This window comes from Canis lupus, chromosome 2 (assembly GCF_048164855.1).
Source record: "Canis lupus baileyi chromosome 2, mCanLup2.hap1, whole genome shotgun sequence".
Taxonomy (NCBI): domain Eukaryota; kingdom Metazoa; phylum Chordata; class Mammalia; order Carnivora; family Canidae; genus Canis; species Canis lupus.
This window is the reverse complement of record NC_132839.1, coordinates 22,442,687-22,463,769: the sequence shown is the minus strand read 5'-3', so window position 1 is coordinate 22,463,769 and position 21,083 is coordinate 22,442,687.

Below are 21,083 nucleotides of genomic sequence, written 5' to 3'. Positions count from 1 at the left end.
ATGGATTAATTAAATGCATAAATGATAGAAGTGCAAAAAAAACATTATTTACATCATCCTGTGTCCCAAGACTATAAAATCCCATAGCAACTTATCACGGCTTTGTACAACATAGATGTATGTACTATTCTATACAAAACAAAGGAGAAAATAAAGGAAATTTCTCCAGATATGTGTACATTTTAAGGTCTCAGTACAGTTGAGAACACATGGGTTTGAACTGTGCACGTCCACTTACACATGGATTTTTCTTGATAAATACAGTACAGTGCTGTAAATGCGTTTTTCTTACGATTTTCCTAATATTTTTTTCTCTAGCTCACTTTATTGTAGAATAGAATATAGAATACATATACAAAATATGTGTTAATCTACTGTTTGTTATTGGTAAAGCTTTCTGTCAACAATAGGATATCAGTAGTTAAGTTTTAGGGTAATCAAATGCCATACACTGATTTTTTTTTACTATGGAGGATGTTGAGGCCCCTAAGCCCTACATAGTTCAAGGGTCCAATGTCACTGAATTCATTATTTAAACAGGATAGAAAAAAAAAATCACTGATGGATTTGAGGCAAAGAAAGGAGATGTGGCAGTAGGAAAAGAGGAGGGAGGTTCTATATTAGCTGTTCCTCAATCTCATCCTGAAGCTTTCAGTGACCTGGGGGTATAAATCCACTGTATTCATGCTTAAACGCTTTGTTCTCACTTTAAAGCACTCCACCATTATTCAATCAATCTCTATTATGTATTCTAAAAGTACACACTGGTGGAAAAGTCTAACCTCTAGGTGATATTTATTATTCGATTTCTTCTCTTGCTTTTTTTTTTTTAAGATTTATTTATTTGAGAGAGAGGGAACAGGGGGAGGGACAGAGGGAGAAGAGACTCCCCACTGAGCAGGGAGCCCAAGGGTGGGGCTTGATCCCAGGGCTCCATCCCAGGACCCCAGGATCATGACCTGAGAGAAGGCAGTCACTTAACTGACTGAGCCACCCAGGAGCCCCTCTACTGCTTTTCATCTGTAAGCAAATGTACAGTGTATAAGTCAGCAAACCAAATTCAACAATTATTTTCTAAGTTTTCCAATACTCATGAAAGGCGCTGTCATAGCCTCTGTATACATAAGACAATTTATAGAATAAAAAGCATTTACCACTTTCACACTTAAGAATCCAGTACACATTTTTAACAATTGAAATGCATGACCAATTTGACAGACACAGAAAACTAGAGCGGTTTATAAAACGCACTAATCCCTGTGAGGGTATCATACTTTACCAGTTTCTTAGTAAACAGTGCCACCATGTGGTGTTCCATTCTAAAATGAATTTCAAGATTCATTATGCATTTAAACATTGCACTTAATAACACAGAATAATGAAAACATTTTTCTTGCAATATAACATTACAAAAAAACTTACGGGTAATATTTACTAGAATGTATAAATATTCACTAAATGCATTCTGTATAAATAGTTTTGTTCACTAAATATTTTATATATATATAAATATTTTACAATAGTTTTACTTATTTTCATGTAAAAAGAATCCCTCTTTAAACCTAAAATATGCCACTGAAAAAACTAGAAAAATTGAAAACATAATGATCAACAGCTAGTTTTTTAAAGTAATTGGTTCCAATCTGGTGTATAAACACTATGAAACTGCTTTTAAATGTGCTTTAATATATAAAAGTACATAGATGCATATATTTAATATGCAAATATATATTATGTTTTTGCTCAACTATTGTACTTTTAGAAAAATATTAGATTTATTTTTTCCCTTCTTTATATTTCCAGGTTCACTTAGGGTTATTAAACTATAAAGAAATTAAAAGCCAAGCAAGAAGGAAACTTACAAGGGTATGTAATGTTTGTTCTCATATTCAGAGAAGAGAACAATTTTAAATACCTGATACCTGTAGGAAAGATGAAGTACAGCTCACTGTTCTTATTTTGAAAATCCTTATTGGTAAATATTCTTTCTTACGTCCTATCCAACTCTGTCATTTAACAATTTAAAGAATTTCCTCTGAATTTATCTTTAGTTGGAAATTGAAAAGTGATTCTCTCATTTCTAGGAGTTTTTTCCTTCATTGTTTTTCTCCACTCAGTGAAGATGACTGTCACACCTAAACACACACTAACAAACAATACCTGTTCATAGGTGTAACAAAACTGTCTTAAGAATGTGAAAAAAAAAAGTGGTAAGAAGCTTGAATAACAAAACTAACATTTGATTTTAATTTAAATAAGCACATTTATTTTGTATATTATGTAAAAAATATTTTTAAATTTTATTTCAATTTAAATTAGTAGTGGAATCTTGCTAAAATGTGATGATCAAATCCCTTAATGCTTCAAGTAAAGGTTTCTTGGGTGGTGGCATGCTTAATTAAATACGTTGTCTTTTCACTGAGATGCATCTAGCTTGTAGGAGAAAAAAGGTACAGAAAGCTTAAACTGAACAAAAAAGGCTTTAAAAAAAAGGAAAATCAGTTTCATCAAAATTAAACTAAAAATGATTTCAAATTGCTTTTCAACCTAGTCTCAAGAGAATTATTCCTGTAAGAAAACTACCCAAAGGGGATCCCTGGGTGGCGCAGGGGTTTGGCGCCTGCCTTTGGCCCAGGGCGCGAACCTGGAGACCCGGGATCGAATCCCACGTCGGGCTCCCGGTGCATGGAGCCTGCTTCTCCCTCTGTCTGTGTCTCTGCCTCTCTCTCTTTCTCTCTCTGTGACTATCATAAATAAATAAACATTTAAAAAAAAAATTTTGAAAACTACCCAAAGAAAAATGAATGAAAAAAAAAGAAAAATGAATACATTGAAATCCTGTTAATTACTATATAGTGTTTTCCCCTTGAAAGTTTTGTTGCTGTTATTATATATATAATATATATATTCATATATCCCATGTAATAGCCAGCTCTTCTGTTTCAAGCAGTTTATCTCTTAAGTGATAAGTTAATTCAGTTGTTACTGAAATCTTATGGGGAGAGGGAAAGCTGTCCCAATGACCGTTGTAAGTTTCAAGCATTAGAAATAGTATTGTGACTAAACCTAGCATGATTTTCTCCTGCCTATCAATGATCTTTAATATCCAGTCTTATTCCTTGACTAATTATAAGTACAATATTACACATAGCAACATAATCAATGATTCTTCTAAGATGAACCAGAATAATTTTATTTTAGACTAAAAAAAAGTCATTAGAGATGTGAGGAGAAAAGCTTTATTTCACTTCTTGAAACGTATGACCTCAAAATCTCTACATCAATGGATGCAGGTAGATCCATGACCCAAAGGTCTACAGGATAATGTTGCTGTAAAGCGTAGGTTAGACAAGGGGAGTATCTCTCATGGACAAGGATGGAATGAAAAAAAGAAAAAAGAAAAAAGAAAAGAAAAGAAAAAAAGAGAAAAGAAAAGAAAAAAAGGAAAAGAAAAGAAAAGAAAAGAAAAGAAAAGAAAAGAAAAGAAAGAAAAACTAGAAGTTAGTAAAACTGCACTGAAGAGAGCAAAAATTCTCCCCCTCCCTTTGACTCTTCCTCATAAGAATAGAAGAGAAAGGGGAAGAGTTTTCCAAGGAATTAAAATAGGCTTGTGATGACTGAAGTTATTAAACCAGAAGTTGTTTTCTCAAGTTTACATAATAACTAAAAGTTAAGCTATTTAATACAGGACACTTCTTGGGACAGCCTGAGTGGCTCAGCAGTTGAGTATCTGCCTTTGGCCTAGGGAATGATCCTACTGGGATCCAGTCCCACGTCAGGCTCCCTGCATGAAGCCTGCTTCTCCCTCTGCCTGTATCTCTGCCTCTCTCTCTGTGTCTCTCATGAATAAATAAATAAAATCTTTAAAAAAAAATAGAGGACACTTCTCAAAATTTCTGGCTTGGCATGCCTGTCAAACAACAGTATCAGTCCACATTATAGGGGTCATTAGTTTAAGAAATGTTAATAAGATAAGTCTGGGACCAAAAGTTAAGCTATCTTTTGGGTAAAGCTGAGTTTCGTAAAACTTTTCATCAAAATTTGAAAAAACTCTCACTCCTTGACCAAAGATATTTATTAGACATCATTAAATATACGATAGTATACCAGGTTTTAAAATCTAGTTTGTCAGAAAAAAAGTGAAATAAACACCACAATTATAATGAGATTCTATGATATTAAAAATTAAGGCATTTTCAAAAGTAACCTATGCTCAATAGGTAGCAAAGATTTTAGCAACCTATTGCTTTTTAATATTATTTATCCTTTCCACTTAGTTCTTTTTCTTACACTTTAAATAACTTTAATTTAAAAACACTGAATCTTAGGACATTTAACCCTACTGACATGACTCCCCCAAGGATAAAGACTGACCTTTTCTTACTATTTCAAAAGGAGTGCAACTTCCTCAATTCAAAGTATCAGCTATGAGTCAGACACAAATCGGTGTAGTCAGTATTTTTAAAGCAGAAGTTGGAAAAGTTTTTGTTTTGTTGACGAATTGTCTGTTATGTGTGAGTATATTCCATTTTGCTTCATTTTAATAAAAATAGTTTCAGAAAGCTTGAAGAATGCTAACGTTTTAGATTTTAAATCTCGCAAACAACGTCTGTCTTTTTAAAACTACTGAAGCAGATTTTTTGGTTTTGGTTTTATTGTTCTTTTATAATCCTGCTTTGGTTTGTATTCTCATAGATTTTCAGAATAAAATAAAGAAAGAGGAAGTAGAAAATACTAGAAATTTTACATATGAAACACAAATTCAGTAAATGGAAACAATTATTGATATAAATAAAAAGGAAGTATAAAGAGGATAAAATGCCAAGTAAATATATTTTTAAAAATTTTCCTGGGTATTTTTCCCTGCCTAAGGCCCTGATTCTGATCTGCTTTCTCATAAAAAGAGAGAGGGCTTAGTAAATATTAGGAAGGATTAAAGATGTAATAGCACCAAATTTAGTCTTTCTCCTTGACATAATTGTCAGAGAATTAGAAGGGAATTGATTGCACAAAATATGACTTCCTGGGTTTGAAGTTCATTTGTATAACAACTAAAATCACTCAGAGAACCATCGGGAAACACGGCCCACTCTGCGAAAAGGTGATCCCCCTTTTTCTAAACTTTTCAACTCCACATGGACATGCCATGTATTCTACCCAAAAAATGTGTTTTAGTGTTACTTTATTTTAGACTGGTCTTTTTAACTGAGTGTGAAGATTTTTGTTTGAGAGCAAAAACCATATAATATTTTAGAATTTCTAACTACCAATTAAAGAATATTACATATAAAATATTCCTCAATAGTATTTCCTCAAGTACCTGCCTTGCTAGCATGTACAGATGTCATATGAATATATTCTTAGTTATGCTTGAAGCAGCCCCATAGTATAATCTATATCATAAGCAGATATTTTTTTGAGAGTTCTAAAAGATGCTAGAGGGTATTTTTAAATTCTATTTAAAAAATACAAAAGATTTTTTAAATAAAATATATTTAAGACATGAATATATTTATGAATGTATTTAAGGCATAAATATATATAATACATATATATAACTCCATAGCCCTATAACATATATCCAGTCCACGTCCCTACTTTTATCTGGGGTTGGATGTGATTTATCCAGTATCCTGCATCTATTGACTGTCTTTCAAAGCATTTGGCTTTGTGTTCTTTGCAACTTTTTTCTGTGAGCACATCTTCTGTGGTAATCATGTTTTTAAATTTTTCATAATCAGCACTGTTGAGATGTCATTTCCATGCAGTAAAAAGTACTATATATTTAATGTGTGGAACATTCTCAGTACCCAAGAAATTTTCTAACTCCTTGCAGTCATTTACCCCACTTCAACCCTATGCAACTACTGATACCCTTTCTGTCATTACAAACTAGTGATGTCTTCTTCTAGAATTTCAGATGTGTAGAACCATATGGCATGTCCTTTTTTGTTTCTGGCTTCTCTTACACAGCATAATGCTTTTGAGATTTATCCATGTTTTATGTTATAAATAGTTCATTCCTTGTATGACCGAATAATATTTCATTGTATGGATGTAACACACTGTGTTTATCTGTTCACCAGGTGAGAGCTATTTTGCTTGTTTTTCCTGTTTCATTTTTTCCTTCTGTGAACATCTGTGTTCATCTTTTTATATGTCTGCAGACTAGGTATTATTTCTCTTGAAAAAAATACCTAGCTGTTAAATTGCTGGGTAAGTTGATAAACATCTGTTTTATTTTGTGAGAGATTGCCAAGCAAGGTACGAGGGTGTCAGGTACACTGCTTAACTCTTCTAGGCCCAGGCCTGACTCTGTTAGTCTCTCTGTCTCATGGGTCACAAGCTCCGAATCCCACCTACTGCTGCTTGTTCCTGCTTGGTTTCAAGCACCTGCGAATTTTATTTCTTCTTTTGAGACCCAATTATATGATTTGAATAATTTCTCTGTAATTCTATGTATTTGTAATGAAGGGGTGTGTTTTCCAACATAAGCTCAGCCTGCCATTTTGAGTCTGTGTTCCAAAATTTGCACAGGATGAAACCGCAGGTCATAGAGATTGCATGATTTGAACAGGATAGAAACTGATTACTGGGAAAGTAGAAAAGTGATAGTTGATAAATAAATACATACATACTCTGTTGAGCTTTGATTAATATTGAGCCTAAATTTTTTATTCACCACCTCACAGAGAAAAATAAATCTAGCTTGACTACTGCAAGCATATAGCATATAGCATCTACCATATAGCATCTACCATGCAATACATGTTCCTGAATGTTTTTTGATGATTATAAGCAGTAGCTATGCATTGAAAGATCACCTTTTTAAGTGAATATTGGGAAAAAGTAGGAGAAATTTAAAATACTGTTGAGAAATTCTGTACTGTTGTTTTCAAGCTGTGGAGGATTAAGTTTGAGACTTATTGGAAATGCATCAATGGCCTTTTAATGACTAGATTTTTTTTAAATTTATACTTGGTATATTGAGTTTTTTAAGTGATCTGCTAATGTGTTTGCTCTATAAAGCTCTATACCCTCCCCTACACCTCCCTGTCAAGCTTAACAGAGATCATTTTATTCAAAAACATTTCTGAGTAAAGCATCAGTCCAGTTCATGTTCAAACTTTGCTTGTTACAGTTTTAACCATTGGTGAAATTTCCATGTTTTATAGTACTTGCTTCTTCATTTATCAGGAGAACATTTATTTAAAAGATTTTATTTATTTATTTATTTATTCATTCATTCATTCATTCATTCATTCATTCACGAGAAATAGAGAGAGAGGCAGAGACATAGGCAGAGGGAGAAGCAGGCTCTCTGTGGGGAGTCTGATATGGGACCCAATCCCTCGACCCCAGGATCACGACCTGAGCCAAAGGCAGACGCTCAAACACTGAGCCACCCAGGTGCCCCAATAACATTTGTTTTTAAAGGATGTTTACAATAACAAATTTGGGTGTCCTTGACAAAACCATAGAACTTAAACAGTATTTCTTTTCTGATTTTTTGTTAAATAGATTCACTGATTATTTTCAAAGCAGGGAGTGTCAGGCAATGTCAATTGCATTTTCTCCTTCAGATTTAGCCAGACACTGCTCCAATATTATCCAACTCTTTCAAACATTTGGGATCATTATTGCTACATCTGTTTCCACATTCTACGTTAAATACAGAAATAAATGGATGTTAGAAGTATAGTTAGCCAATTTGCACATATAAATGTCTAGTCCATTTATATCAGTCCAAATATGTCTCCCTCAAATTAATTTAAGCCTAAGTGCCTTGAATTGATATAATTAGAAAAAGAAAAAGATAAAACAGTATTATTTACAGGCACTGAAATGACACATGAAATATTAGGACCAACAGCTTAAATTGATTAAATGACCAATTGAAACCAAAAGGTAGCTATAGGCTGAGCCTCAATCATAGAGAAGCCGTTACACTTAGAAAGATAAGCTAGTTCATACAAATTATGCAAAGTTACTAATAGAATGAAGTCAGCTAAATTATAAATTGTTACTGGGTAATTTTGGAGTAAGTATAAATGCAGCATCTGCCACATTCATCCATCTTCAGTACATATCATATGGTGAAATATGAAGAGCGTTCCATATTTTCATCCCTGAAAATCCAATTTCTCTTTAGGTTTTTCTTTTTCCTCCACTAGCAGCATTAATATAACTTCTCTATCTAGATAATTCATGGAATAAATCATTAAAAATTTAAAAATGAATTTCAAAAAGATTCATTCACAAAACATGAAACCATTCTCAGTGTGATGTTGTTAGGAACCAAATTCTGGAAATGTTTTCTAACATTATTCGTCAATAAATAATGGTTAAAAGAGAATAAGCAACGTGAGTTTATAATTTTAAAAGAGCTGTTAATAAAACTTTAATTTTTAATAAAATAAGCCTACTCATCAACAGAGTAGAAAAAGAAATAAGTATTGAAAGAGCAGTTTTGCAGGAAAAATATTTTTTATAGTCCTTGGTCATAAATTTTTCCTGAGACTGTGCTTTCCTTTTATGACACTCAGCCATTTTTAGTACTATATATGTCTATCTTAAAAATTAAAAGCATTATCCCACAATGTCCTATGGTTTTGTTGTAATGACAATAATTTAGGGATAGCTTGATTATCATCAGAAGGAGGCTGTTGTATCCACAATGTGGAACATCAGGCAACTGTTTAAAAAAGTAAGTTACTTATTGCTTGTATGATCCTTTTACAATGTTTAGGACAACCATTTTTGTAAAAACAAAACAGAAAAAAATATATACATACATACACATATGCATGCAATCAATTATATAAATAATAAACACATGTTTGTAAGACCATAGAAAAATGGTCCAATATACATAAAACTGGTATGATTGGCTATCTCAAGAAGGATGGAAAACTACTTTTTTCTTTATTCACATTTTCTTTTCTTGACCTGTACTAAAAATTATATGTTATATTCATAATTTATAAAAACTAATAAATCATATCGGGGGGGAGAGGTCCTGAAAGTAACTATAAGGAGGCCTGAGTCGAAATTAAAAATGGACAAAGTATCAGTCTTATAGAAAAAAACTGAGAGATTCTAAGTCTTTCCAGCAGTGTAGAATCATACTGTTCAGGCCATACCTACTTCCAGACCATCCCCTCAGCCACCCAAACCCATATATCAGTCAGACCAGTTCAGGAATGGGCATTATGCCATTTCATATGTTCTTTTACACTTTTCCATTTTTTATAGGATTGGCTAAACAAGTAATACAGAAATAGGTGTATCCAAAACTAGTTAGTGTTCAGTCACCTTACTGGGATTAGGGAGCAATCCTGTGGGTAAGTGAAAGAAGCATTTCATTTTCTCTAAAACCCACCAGAGCAGATGTTGGAACAAGACATAAATGACTGGGAAGAAAACAAGCTGGGAATTAAATTAGGAAAGAGGTGAAAACAGAGAGAGCTAGATGTCATAACAGAGGCTAGTTGCTGAGAAACAGTTCAAACCAAGCAGCTCCTATGAAGCAGTCAGGTGGAAAGTGAGTCAAGTGGCATGCAAAATAAGCATAGTTGGCTGTCACTTTGGGGCACTTTGTCACTTGGTCAGCAAATAATCGGATCATGAATAAGAATTTTGACTTAGAATTATACTGATGTGGGTCTGCATATTAGACTCACCGCTATTCATATAACTTGATTTCTCTGTATTTCAATTTTTCTCAAATGTAAAATGAAGATAATGAAATTACTTTTTTATAGGATTTTGGTGATGTATAAGTGAGATGATCCATGTAAAGTTTTAAATTAGCACAGTTTAACAATAAGTTCTCAAAAACACTGGCTGTGATTATTGCCGGAAATGATAAAGATCATTTAAAACAAGTAAAAATTTGGAATTTAAAATAAAAAAAAATTAAAGCAACGTAATTTAGAAGCAAATCGTTGAGGCAAGAAAATCTAAAAAGACTATTATTATGATTAATTTTGAGTGATACATGTTTAGAGACTCAACTAGTTTTCTAACCAGTATGTACATTTTCAATATAAGATATGGTTGCGGTATCTATATTAAAATGAACTTCATTTGTCACTTACTAATTGCCTATATGATCACTAGGACTTAAATACAATCTATTATTAAATTGACATCATGTCAGTTCTGTTTTATTCAAAGTAAACTTAAGCATGTTGCCCTTTAGGCATATTCTGATTGACATGTAGCTGATTTCTTTCTAAAGAATAGTCATTCAAATGTGAGGCAAAAAGTTATTATTCAGATCCCCAAACTTTTAAAATTTGGAATGGCATTTTAATAACTAATCTTCCTTGAAAATGGCTGATACAGATTGCACAGAGACACTGTTATGACTAGTGATGGTGAACTCATAGGCTATTTAGAGAAACATTTATGAATGAATACCCTAAAGTTGGATGATTATGGACACCCATTCAGAACAGGAGTTAGCAACCTAGATGCAAATGTACAAGGCAAACATGATGAGTTCCAAGTTTTAGGAGGTTTTTCAATATATTTCAACTGTAAATGAATTGAATGAACCAAAAAACTGATAACAGCTTTTCACCTTCAGCCCAGGTAACATAGATGATTTAAAAATTGATAGGCAAAGATCAAGCATCACCGTGTACGTAATAGGCTAGTATGTTGTCGTCTATTTCCCACCTCTCCACAACCCCCAGCCTCTACTTCATATTGGACTTTGCTGACTGTATTGTCGAAAAGAGTGTAGATTTTATGCATGTTTCTTTTCTTATTTGGTGGAATCACTTCCTATTTTGACAATTCAAGGAGTAAATGATAATGTAGCCCATTTCCCTGAAATCAAGGCCTCTATTTTGCATAGCACAATGAAGTTTTTAAACAGGAAAAGGAAAAGGAAGAATTTAATTAGTGGGGAAGTTTGAAAATATACTTTAAAGAATATCCAGGAAAGGAATAAGGGCATTTGACATCCTCTAGAGATCATTTCTGTATAACTAAAGCATATGAGAAAAGCAGATGTTACCAATGGAAAGTACAAAGCTGAAACACCCCACTTTTACCCACCAAACTACAGTGAATGGTTTATAGGGATCAGGATATTCTTCTGTCAGGAGAAGTCTCTAGAAATCCAAACATAGATAATTTTCAGTATGATGATTATGATATTAAGTGTAGGAATATACACTTAGGAGATTGGTTTCCTTGAGAAAGAGACTGAGGATGATGTTACAACCCTAGAATGAGTCTGAGTTAATATTAGAAGAAACTCAAATTTATTTTAACTAATCTAATCAGTCCATTCAATCCTTTAGCCTTTTTTTTTCAAAATTTTATTTATTGGTTTGAGAGAGAGAACACCTGTGCACCAGTAGAGGGGAGGGGCATAGGAAGAGGGAGAGAGAATCCCAAGCAGACTCCACATTGAGCACAGAGCCTGTGGCAGGGCTCTATCTCACAACCTTGCGATCATGACCTGAGCTGAAATCAAGAGTCCGTCACTCACCTGACTGAGCCACCCAGGCACCCTTTGATTCTGTAGTCCTGAAATGAGCAGAACCTGAGCAATCCAAGATGTTTTTAAGACCACCTCAAATCCTAGTCCAATTCTGTAGTAGCTTCTTGATCAGACAAAGGCTGTTGATCTAGTAATTGTTTCCTTGTCATAACTCAATTATCTATAAGAAAAGAAGGAGACATATGTGACTACAGCACAACACTACTTTATAGATGTTATTTCCATATGATTTGTTTTCAAAGGCAAGGATTAAAGGCAGAAAATAATATGCCAAATGTCAGAAACTTAGTATCTTAGAAGTATTTAATGAACCCCTAAATATGAAAAAGAGTTGTTAATTTTTTTTAAGATTTTATTTATTTATTTTATAGAAAGCATGCTTGAAAGCAAGGAGTGGGAGGGTGGAGCAGTGGGGGAAGGAGAGGGAAAGGAAGATAATGTCTTGCAAACTCTGCATTGAATCCAGAGAGAGCCCCATGTGGGGCTTGATCCTACAACCCTGAGATCACAACTTAAGCTGAAACCACAAGTCAGATACCCAACCGACTGAGCCACCCAGGTGTCCCTCGAGTATTTTTTGTGTTTTTTTTTTAATCAAAAAAAAAATTTTTTTTGAGTAGTCTCTATGTGAGGCTTGAACTCATGGCCCTTGAGATTACAGGTCACATGCTCCACCCACTGAGCCAGCCAGGTGCCACCAGTTGTAGTCAAGTGTAATGTTGAGGTGTTTTGATTTTTTTTTTTAATGATGAGGTTTTATAATTTACAGAAAACACTGAACAAAGTAAAAAGAATCTGTTATAGTTTATTTCTCACCTAAATAAGCAGAAAATAACAATTAGAACTATTTTCTCTACATAAAATTTTGAAAACATACAAGTTTAAATTGGATTTAACATTATTGACAGCTTCTTTCCCTAATACCAAAAATAGTCTTCTTTGTTCCCATACAGAACAGCCTTTTTAATGTGTGAAATTATTATGAACGTTTACTCAAACTACTTAAATATGATTAATTATGAACAATCATTCTACGATATTGTTTATTGGTCATTGTTTCATAATGTTTTCAAAAGAATCTTGGAAATAGCCAGATGGACTGGAAGTAGTCCTTACTAGACCCGAGGCAAGTCATGTCATGTTTCTATCAGTCATGTCTGTTTGCATGGCTATAATGGTGACTATCAAATTCCTACTCATATCGGACATTGTTGTAGGTGCTTATAAGTTTTATCTTGTTTGATATTCAAAACCAGGACATTGAGTAACTTGCTGAAAATTATGCAGCTGCTATAATTTTGTAACAGACCCACATCATTCTGACTCCAAACCCTGCGCCCTTTCTCCTAAATTGCACTGTCTTCTGACGTGATTTGTTTAATAACTGCTGAAAGAACTAGCTCCTTTTTTGTATATATAACATTTTATAAATAATGGGAACCTCCAGTATTTTGTAAGTAATAGCCTCTTAAAAAATATTTCCCGGATGAGTGAATGAATGAGTGGTCAACTAACTCATCTCCAGAATCAGGTAGACTATTTCTCAACTTGCTCAGATAGATAATGTAATTTTTTTAAGATTTTATGTATTTATTTGAGAGAGAGAGAGTGCATGAGTGGAGGCAGGGAGGTCAGAGAGAGGGAGAAGGAGAAGCAGACTCCCCACTGAGCAGGGAGCCCAATTAGGGACTCGATCCCAGAACCCTGAGATCATGACCTGAGCCGAAGGCAGATGCTTAACTGAATGAGCCACCCAGGTGTCCCTAGATAATGTATTCTTACACATCCTCAGAATAGCAGAATTCAGCTTGACTTGGTAACCAGTTTATGCTAATTTTTAATTTAGTACTTTGCACAGTAAAGTTCCAAAACAGTAAGTGAAGCCTGTCAGTTCAGTATACAATAAAGCAGTGACACCATTTCTTAGAAATCTTAAAGCAAAGTTGTATAGATGAAAATATTTTAGAGAAATGTGAAACTTAATATTTAGCTTTTTTTCTAATGTAAATCTAACCAGAATCATTTGTATATATATTCTGATTAAATATAATCATCTCTATCCCCCAAATTGTGGAACAAACTATTTTCTGAACATGTCCAGCCTTTCCAGTGATATTGAACTCTCATAATCTACAATGAGTAGAAAGAGAAATTTGAATGCACTAATCTCATAGAATGATCCACTAATAAAATCAAGATGTTACAGTGCAAACTATAAGTATTTCAGTTAATATGCTGAGCCACCTAATATCAACACTTTATTGAATTCCACAGAATTTCTCACCTTTTAAAAAAAATGACCAATAATCATAAATAGAATCTGCTAAATTGTTGCCAAGTCTAAAAAAGAAAAATATTATCCAATGATTCACTTTTAACTCAGCAATTTGAAAAATACTTCATACATTCAGCCTTTGAATGCTATATTACGCCACAAATCAGAAATAGTCAATGTAGATCAAGTGAAATAAAAAACTCTTTTGTCCAAACATGACTCTTTGCCATTAAAAAGAAACACTCCTGATTTTCATCCAGAGCTTTCTTCAAAGGTGGGTTATGACACAAAGTGCTCTGCACATGCTCACCCTTGAAAGTTTGCTCCCATGTTGCCTTCTTGGGGATTCACCCTAAATACCCCTCTCCCACCCTTCATACCAGAGCAGTCACTCTCTTTGCTCTAGCCCAGAGGACTCTGTATTTCATTTTGTTGTAACAAGAATGTGTTTTCTTCACTCTGACTGTGGAATTTTTGGCTGCAGAAAGGATGTCTTAGTCATTGTTCAAATATTTGTAGATAGAATTTTCATCCTAGTATTCTCTTCTCCAAACTAAACATATAATATGTCTCACTACTCCCCATATACAAGTTTTTCAAATCCCTTAAACAACCTGCGTACTTTCCTCTGGGTACTCTTTGCTTGGCCATTGACCCCCATGCCTCAAAAATAGCATCAAGCATTGGAGTCAAATTTATTTATTAGAGGCTGGCTTACAGAGCTCTCTAGTTTATGTCATCATGATACCTTGGATGAAAAACCATCCTATAAAATGTTTCTCTAAGCAATTAAACATTCTCAACAGTATATCAGATCAAGTCATTTGACAGGCACATAGTAAATAGTAAATAGCAGGCAGTGTACTCAAAACTGGAGATCCTGCCATAAGCACCCCCAATATCCAAGGAGGATCTTTTTGTGTAGGCTCCCCAAATGTGTTAACATGTGTCACACATAAATGGAGGTCTCCCTAAACAAATACTTTAGGATCACTCTGGGTTATTTCAATATGACAAACTTTTTTTTTTCCCTTAGGACTTTTTGCAACTTTTAATATTCAAATGTGAATTGTGACTCTCCAAGACCCCCAATAAAATACATATTGTTTCCCAGACTTACTTGGTGACGCCACACTGTTTTCATGATGTATTCTGTAGAAGCATCTCATGAGAATATTTTGTGAAATACTCTCTAGAGTTTATAGCCAAATAAACAGATTATTGTGGTTTAAGGAAGTAAGAGTTTGGTAGCATCACAGGGTGGGATACAAGTCCAGAGGAAGTTTTCAAGGATGGAGGGTATGAGAGAAAGCTTCTAAAAAGAACTTATATTAAAAAGAGAGAGAGAAGAAGGGGCATGGCTCAAGTGATTAAGCATCTGTCTTTGTCTCAGGTCATGATCCTGGGGTCCTGGGATCTAGCCCTGCCTTGAGCCCCCACATAGAGCCCCACATCACATCACTCCCTGCTCAGTGGGGAGTCTGTTCTCCCTCTCCCTCTCCCTCTGAACCTCCCCTCTGCTCATGCTCTCCCTCACTCTGTTTCTCTCAAATGAATTAAATTTAAAAAAAAAAATCTTAAAAAAAAAAAAAAAAAAGACGGAAGTCAGTGGTGAGGTCTTAAGAAAAACCTTTCGGGCATAGGCAAAGCCCAAAATGGCTTCCTCTGCATGATGGCATTCCATGGTCAGAGCTGCAAGTGTATTTATATTAGCTGGAACAGATGTGTAAAAAAGGCAACATCAGCACATGTAGCAAGAACCTGGCCAAGAAAGTCAGGAATCCTCCCTCACACTGCCCTTCCAAGAAGTTTACAAAACCTACAAGAATAGCAAATAAAAATTCAATAAAAACATTTTCATAGAAGCTAAGAAACACAATTTGCAGGTCCTATAATATAACTATGAATTGACAAAAACTATTAAGATTGGTCAGAAGCAATAGGGAGCTAATGAATAGAAAGTGGGGCATGCTTGGTGTTGGAGTAGATATCCAATAGCTTCTGCAAAAATATAACTTTCAAAAAGTGAAAGACTCATTGTGAAATCCCCAAAGTGCAATCCTGTTTCACAACAAGGGTGTAGGGGCTGTCTTGAGCACCACAGGTAGCAGAGGACATGGGACTCTAGGAAAGAATCGCACTGATGAGCCATATTTGCAGGAAGCAGTCTGCTTCTCTGGCAGCAAATGAGGAGAAACGTCCTAAGTGGTGACCACTCTCTATTTAACTGAAATGGAACTTATGGAAAATAGCTGTTCTAGGAATAACCCATATAATAATGACTAAATTAATGGAAAAGAAATACATACAAAATCAATACAATGGCAGCATAAGAAAAAGAAAGTATCAAAAAAAAAAAACCTCACTAGAAAAGTGTAACCAAGAGAAATAAAAGTAAAAAGAATAATCACTATATGTTAAGTAGTATTCTAAAGCCTTAATAGTTAAAACAGTGTGGTAGTGACATATATTCAAATATAAAGGAACAGATTGGAAAATTCAGAAACAGACCCAAAATGCATACATAAATTTAGTACAGGTTATTTCAGAGACATTTCAGATTTGGTTGCAGACCACCACAATAGAGTGCATATTGCAATTAAGTGAGTGAGTCAAACAAATTTTTTAGTTTCCCAATGTGGATAAAAATTTTTTTAAAAAAGATTTTATCTATTTATTCCTGAGAGACACAGAGAGAGAAGCAGAGACACAGGCAGAGGGAGAAGCAGGCTCCCTGCAGGGAGCCGGATGCGGGACTCAATCCCAGGACCCCAGGATCAGCCCTGAGCCAAAGGCAGACGCTCAACCACTGAGCTACCCAGGCGTCCCTGGATAAAAGTTTTTTAAAGAGTGCCCCTCTATTTGCTAGATGGCATGCTGCCCGATTCATGAATCATTTAGGAAACCAATTAGATCTTTAAATTTTACTCGGTTGAATTTTTGTGACTTAATCAGATTTGGTTAGTTAACAGAATCCGATCTAACTTCCCGCGGCGTTCAAGGACAACAGAGAACACAAGCCGGTATCCACGAACCCCATGAATTCACCTTCTTTCTTGCTGTTTTCGAGGTGTGTAGGTAAGTTCCTCTTGGTTCTTAGTTCACTCTTTTTTGGATTTGAGCTCTTGGTCCAATTGGCTTTCCCTTACAAGGCAAGTCAGCTTGGGCTGCCAGATGGTTATGACTGGAGCCCAATTGCGCTGGCACATTTGCCTGGAGCCCTGCGAGCTGGCATTTTTACCTGGAGCTCAGCTGAGCTGGCAGTTTTTCTCGGAGCCCAACTGAGCTCACAGCCGGGTCCCTGGCTTTTCTGACTCTGGTTCCCTGGGTGGAAAACTTCAGCAAGCTTCCACGGGAACTGTGGTTAGTGAGCACAGGGCCTTCTTGAGGCCAGGATGCAGTATTGCCAATCCATTAAGGCACACGTGTTTGTCTTATTTTGTATAGATAAAGGTAGGGATCTCAAGGCCAAAAAGCCATAAAAATTGGTAGGTGCCAGTTGAGTACCTAAAGGCTATTAAAGCACTCAGCACCTCAAGTAGACTTCCACAATAGGATAAGTTGGTCACAGAATGGGATAGATTGATGCCAGGTCACCTGCCAACCTCAAAAAAAGTTCCATGCAACGAGAGGTACACTGGAAACCACACACAATCCCCAAGTACACAGCACATACCTTTTAGGTGTTAGTTTGGTTCCAAGAACCCCAAAGACTTAGCTAATAGGATCTTTAAATTCTAAAGAATCAAACATGCCAACTTTGACCCCCTGCTCATTTTACATCTAAGATCTATAGTCCTGGAACTTGCAGAAACGTAGCAAAAAATGGCAAAATCTGACTAAGGTTGTTTTGGGTACTGAGCAATTTGGGTTGGTAACCATCGTGTTGGGGTCCCAAAATAAGACTGGACAGAAATGTGGGTTAATTTGCAGCTAGATATGGCTAGATAGAAATGCAGGTTCAGGGATCCCTGGGTGGCGCAGCGGTTTGGCGCCTGCCTTTGGTCCAGGGCGTGATCCTGGAGACCCTGGATCGAGTCCCATGTCAGGCTCCCTGCATGGAGCCTGCTTCTCCCTCTGCCTGTGTCTCTGCCTCTCTCTCTCTCTCTCTCTCTCTCTCTCTCTCTGCATCTCTATGAATAAATAAATAAAATTTAAAAAACAATCTTTCATAAAAAAAAAAATGCAGGTTCACTGCATCTATGGCTGGGGTCCTAACTCCGGGGGAATTACAACCTAGAAATACAATGGCCATTAAGGAGAACCTTCCAATTAGATAAAATTATTTAAGAAGTGTACTTGAAAGTAAGGATTCCCAGAATAAACGAAATGAGACACATATTTTGTTTTTTATTTTATTTTAATTCCCATATAATTAACCTACAGTGTTAAATTAGTTTCGGGTGTACAATATAGTGATTCAACAGTTCTATACTCAGTGCTTATCAGGATAAGTGTGCTCTTAATTCCCTTTACCTATTTCACCCATCTCCCACCCACTTCCCCTCTAGTAACCATCTGTTTGTTCTCTATAATTAAGAGTCTATTTTTTGGGTTGTCTCTTTTTTTCTTTTGTTCATTTGTTTTGTTTCTTAAATTCTATGTGAGTTAAATCATATGGTATTTGTCTTTCTCTGACCTATTTCACTTAGCATTATTAATCTTGATGTATCCATGTTGCAAATGACAGTTTTCATTGTTTTATATGGCTCAATAATATCCCATTGTGTGTGTGCATGTGTGTGTGTGTACATATACACACATATATATAACACATCTTCTTTATCCATTCATCTATCAGTGGGCTGCCCAAGAAACACCTGTTTTAATTGGCACCTTTTGGCCTCCAAAAGGTTACAAAATTCCAGAGTAGTTTCATTGAAAGAGTCATTACAAAAGGCTAATTAAAAAGAGAAAAGTTACTTAAAATGAGACTATAAGATGGACATAACTCCTACTATTCCCCTCTATCCTTTGAGTTCTTATCCTAATGCTCCTCTGTGTGATTTGTGTTTCTACTCTGCAGAGACTATGAAACAGTTACTTTTTAAAATAAGGCCACTCAGGGCTGTAGGTGATATCCCTCCTTCCTTGGTCCAAGTTAAAACTAAGGACCATAGTTAAAGAATTTCTTAAACCTAGGGAGGATCCACAAGAGGTATTACAATATGACTAATTATGACTAATGACTGAGCCCAGTCAAGAGAAATACAAATTTACATTGTCTTTTCCTTTCTTAAAAAAAAAAAAGTTATGTTTACACTTGATGGTCCAAAAAGTGTGTGATAGCATTATGTCTAATAAAAATGCACATACTTTATTGTGAAAAAATGCTAACTATCATCCAGGCTTTCAGTGAGCCATAATGCTTTTGCTGGTGGAGAGTCTTCCCTCAATGTAGATGGCTGCAGACTGATAAGGGTGGTGGCTGCGGAAGGTCAGGGTGGCTGTGGCAGTTTCCTACAATACAACAGTGAACTTGCCACATGGATTGACACTTCTTTTCACAAATCATTTCTCTGTAGCCTTCAGTACTGTTGGATAGTGTTTTACCCACAGTAAATCATCTTTCAATGTTGAAGTCAATCCTCTTTAACTCTACGCCACTGTGTATCAACTAAGTTTATATCATGTTCTAAATTCTTTGTTGTCATTTCAACAATATTCACCGTGTTTTTACCAGGACTATATTCCATCTGAAGAAACCACTTTTTTGGCTCATTCATAAGAAGCAACTCATCTCTTGAAGTTTGATCAGGAGATGGAAGCAATTCAGCCTCATCTTCGAGCTCCACTTCTAATTCTCATTCTCTTACTCTTTCCAACACATCTACAGTTACTTCCTTCAGTGAAGTCTTGAACACCTCAAAGTTCCAACCCATGAGGGCTGGAATGGACGTCCTCCAAACTCCTGTTCATGTTGACATTTTGACCTCTTCCCATGAATCACAAATGTTCTTCATAGCATCTAGAAGGGAATCCTTTCCAGAAGGTTCTCATTTACTTTGCCCAGACCCATCAGAGGAATCACTGTCTAGGGCAGCTATGGCCTTATGAATTTCTTAAAGAATAAGACTTGAAAGTTGAAATTACTCTTTGACCCATGGACTGCAGAATGGATGCTGTTTTAGCAGGCTGCTGTCCATCTCCATCAGAGCTCTTGGGTGATCAGGTACAAGGTAATGAGCAGTCATCTTCTGAATCTTTTTTTCCCCAGTAGTAGTTCTCAACAGTAGGCTTAAAACATTCAGTAAACCATGTTGCAAACAAACATGCTATCCTTTAGGCTTTGACATTCTGCTCATAGAGTACAGGTAGATTTATGGTAATTTTTAAAGGCCCTAGGATTTTCAAGAACTGTTAAGTGAGCATTGGCTTTAACTTAACGTCACCACTGCATTAGCCCCTAATAAAAGAGTCAGCCTGTCCTTTGAAACTTTGAAGCCAGACATTAATCTCTCTTCTCTAGCCATGAAAGTCCTAGATGGCATCTTCTTGCAATATAGAGAAGACCATTTCCTCTATGTTGAAAATCTGTCATTGACTGTGGCCACCTTCATGAATTATCTTAGATCTGCATAATATGCTGTGGCTCTTCCATCAGCACTTGCTGCTTACCTGGCACTTTTTTCTTATGGAGACAGCTTCTTTCCTTCAACCTCATGAACCATCCTCTCCTGGCTTCAAATTTGTCTTCTGCAGCCTCCCTACCTCTCTCAACTTTCATAGAATTGAAAAGAATTAGGGCCTTGCTCTGGATTAGGTTTTGGTTTAAGAGAATATTGTGGCTGGTTTGATCTTCCATTCAGACCATTAAAACTGCCTTTATATCAGCAATACGACAATTTCACTTTCTTTTCATTTATATCTTCACTGGAGTAACACTTTTCATTTCCTTCAAGTACTTTTCCTTTGCACTCACAACTTGACTATTTGGCTCAATGGACCTAGCTTTCAGCCTTTCATAGCTTTTGACATGACTTTCCCAGTAAGCTTAATGATTTTCTAGCTTTGAATTTAAAGTGAAAGCCATGTAACTCTTTGCCTCACTTGAACATTTAGAGGCCATTGGAGGGATAATGGACCTAATTTTAATATCACTGGGTCTCAGGAAATAGGCAGGCCTGAGGAGCAGGAAAGAGAAGGGGAATACAATCAGAACCCATACAATATTTTCCAGTTAAGTTCACCATCTGATATGGGTACGATTCATGGTGCCCCAAAATAATCACAGTAGTAACACTAAGGATCACTGGCCACAGATCACCGTAACAAATATCATAATAT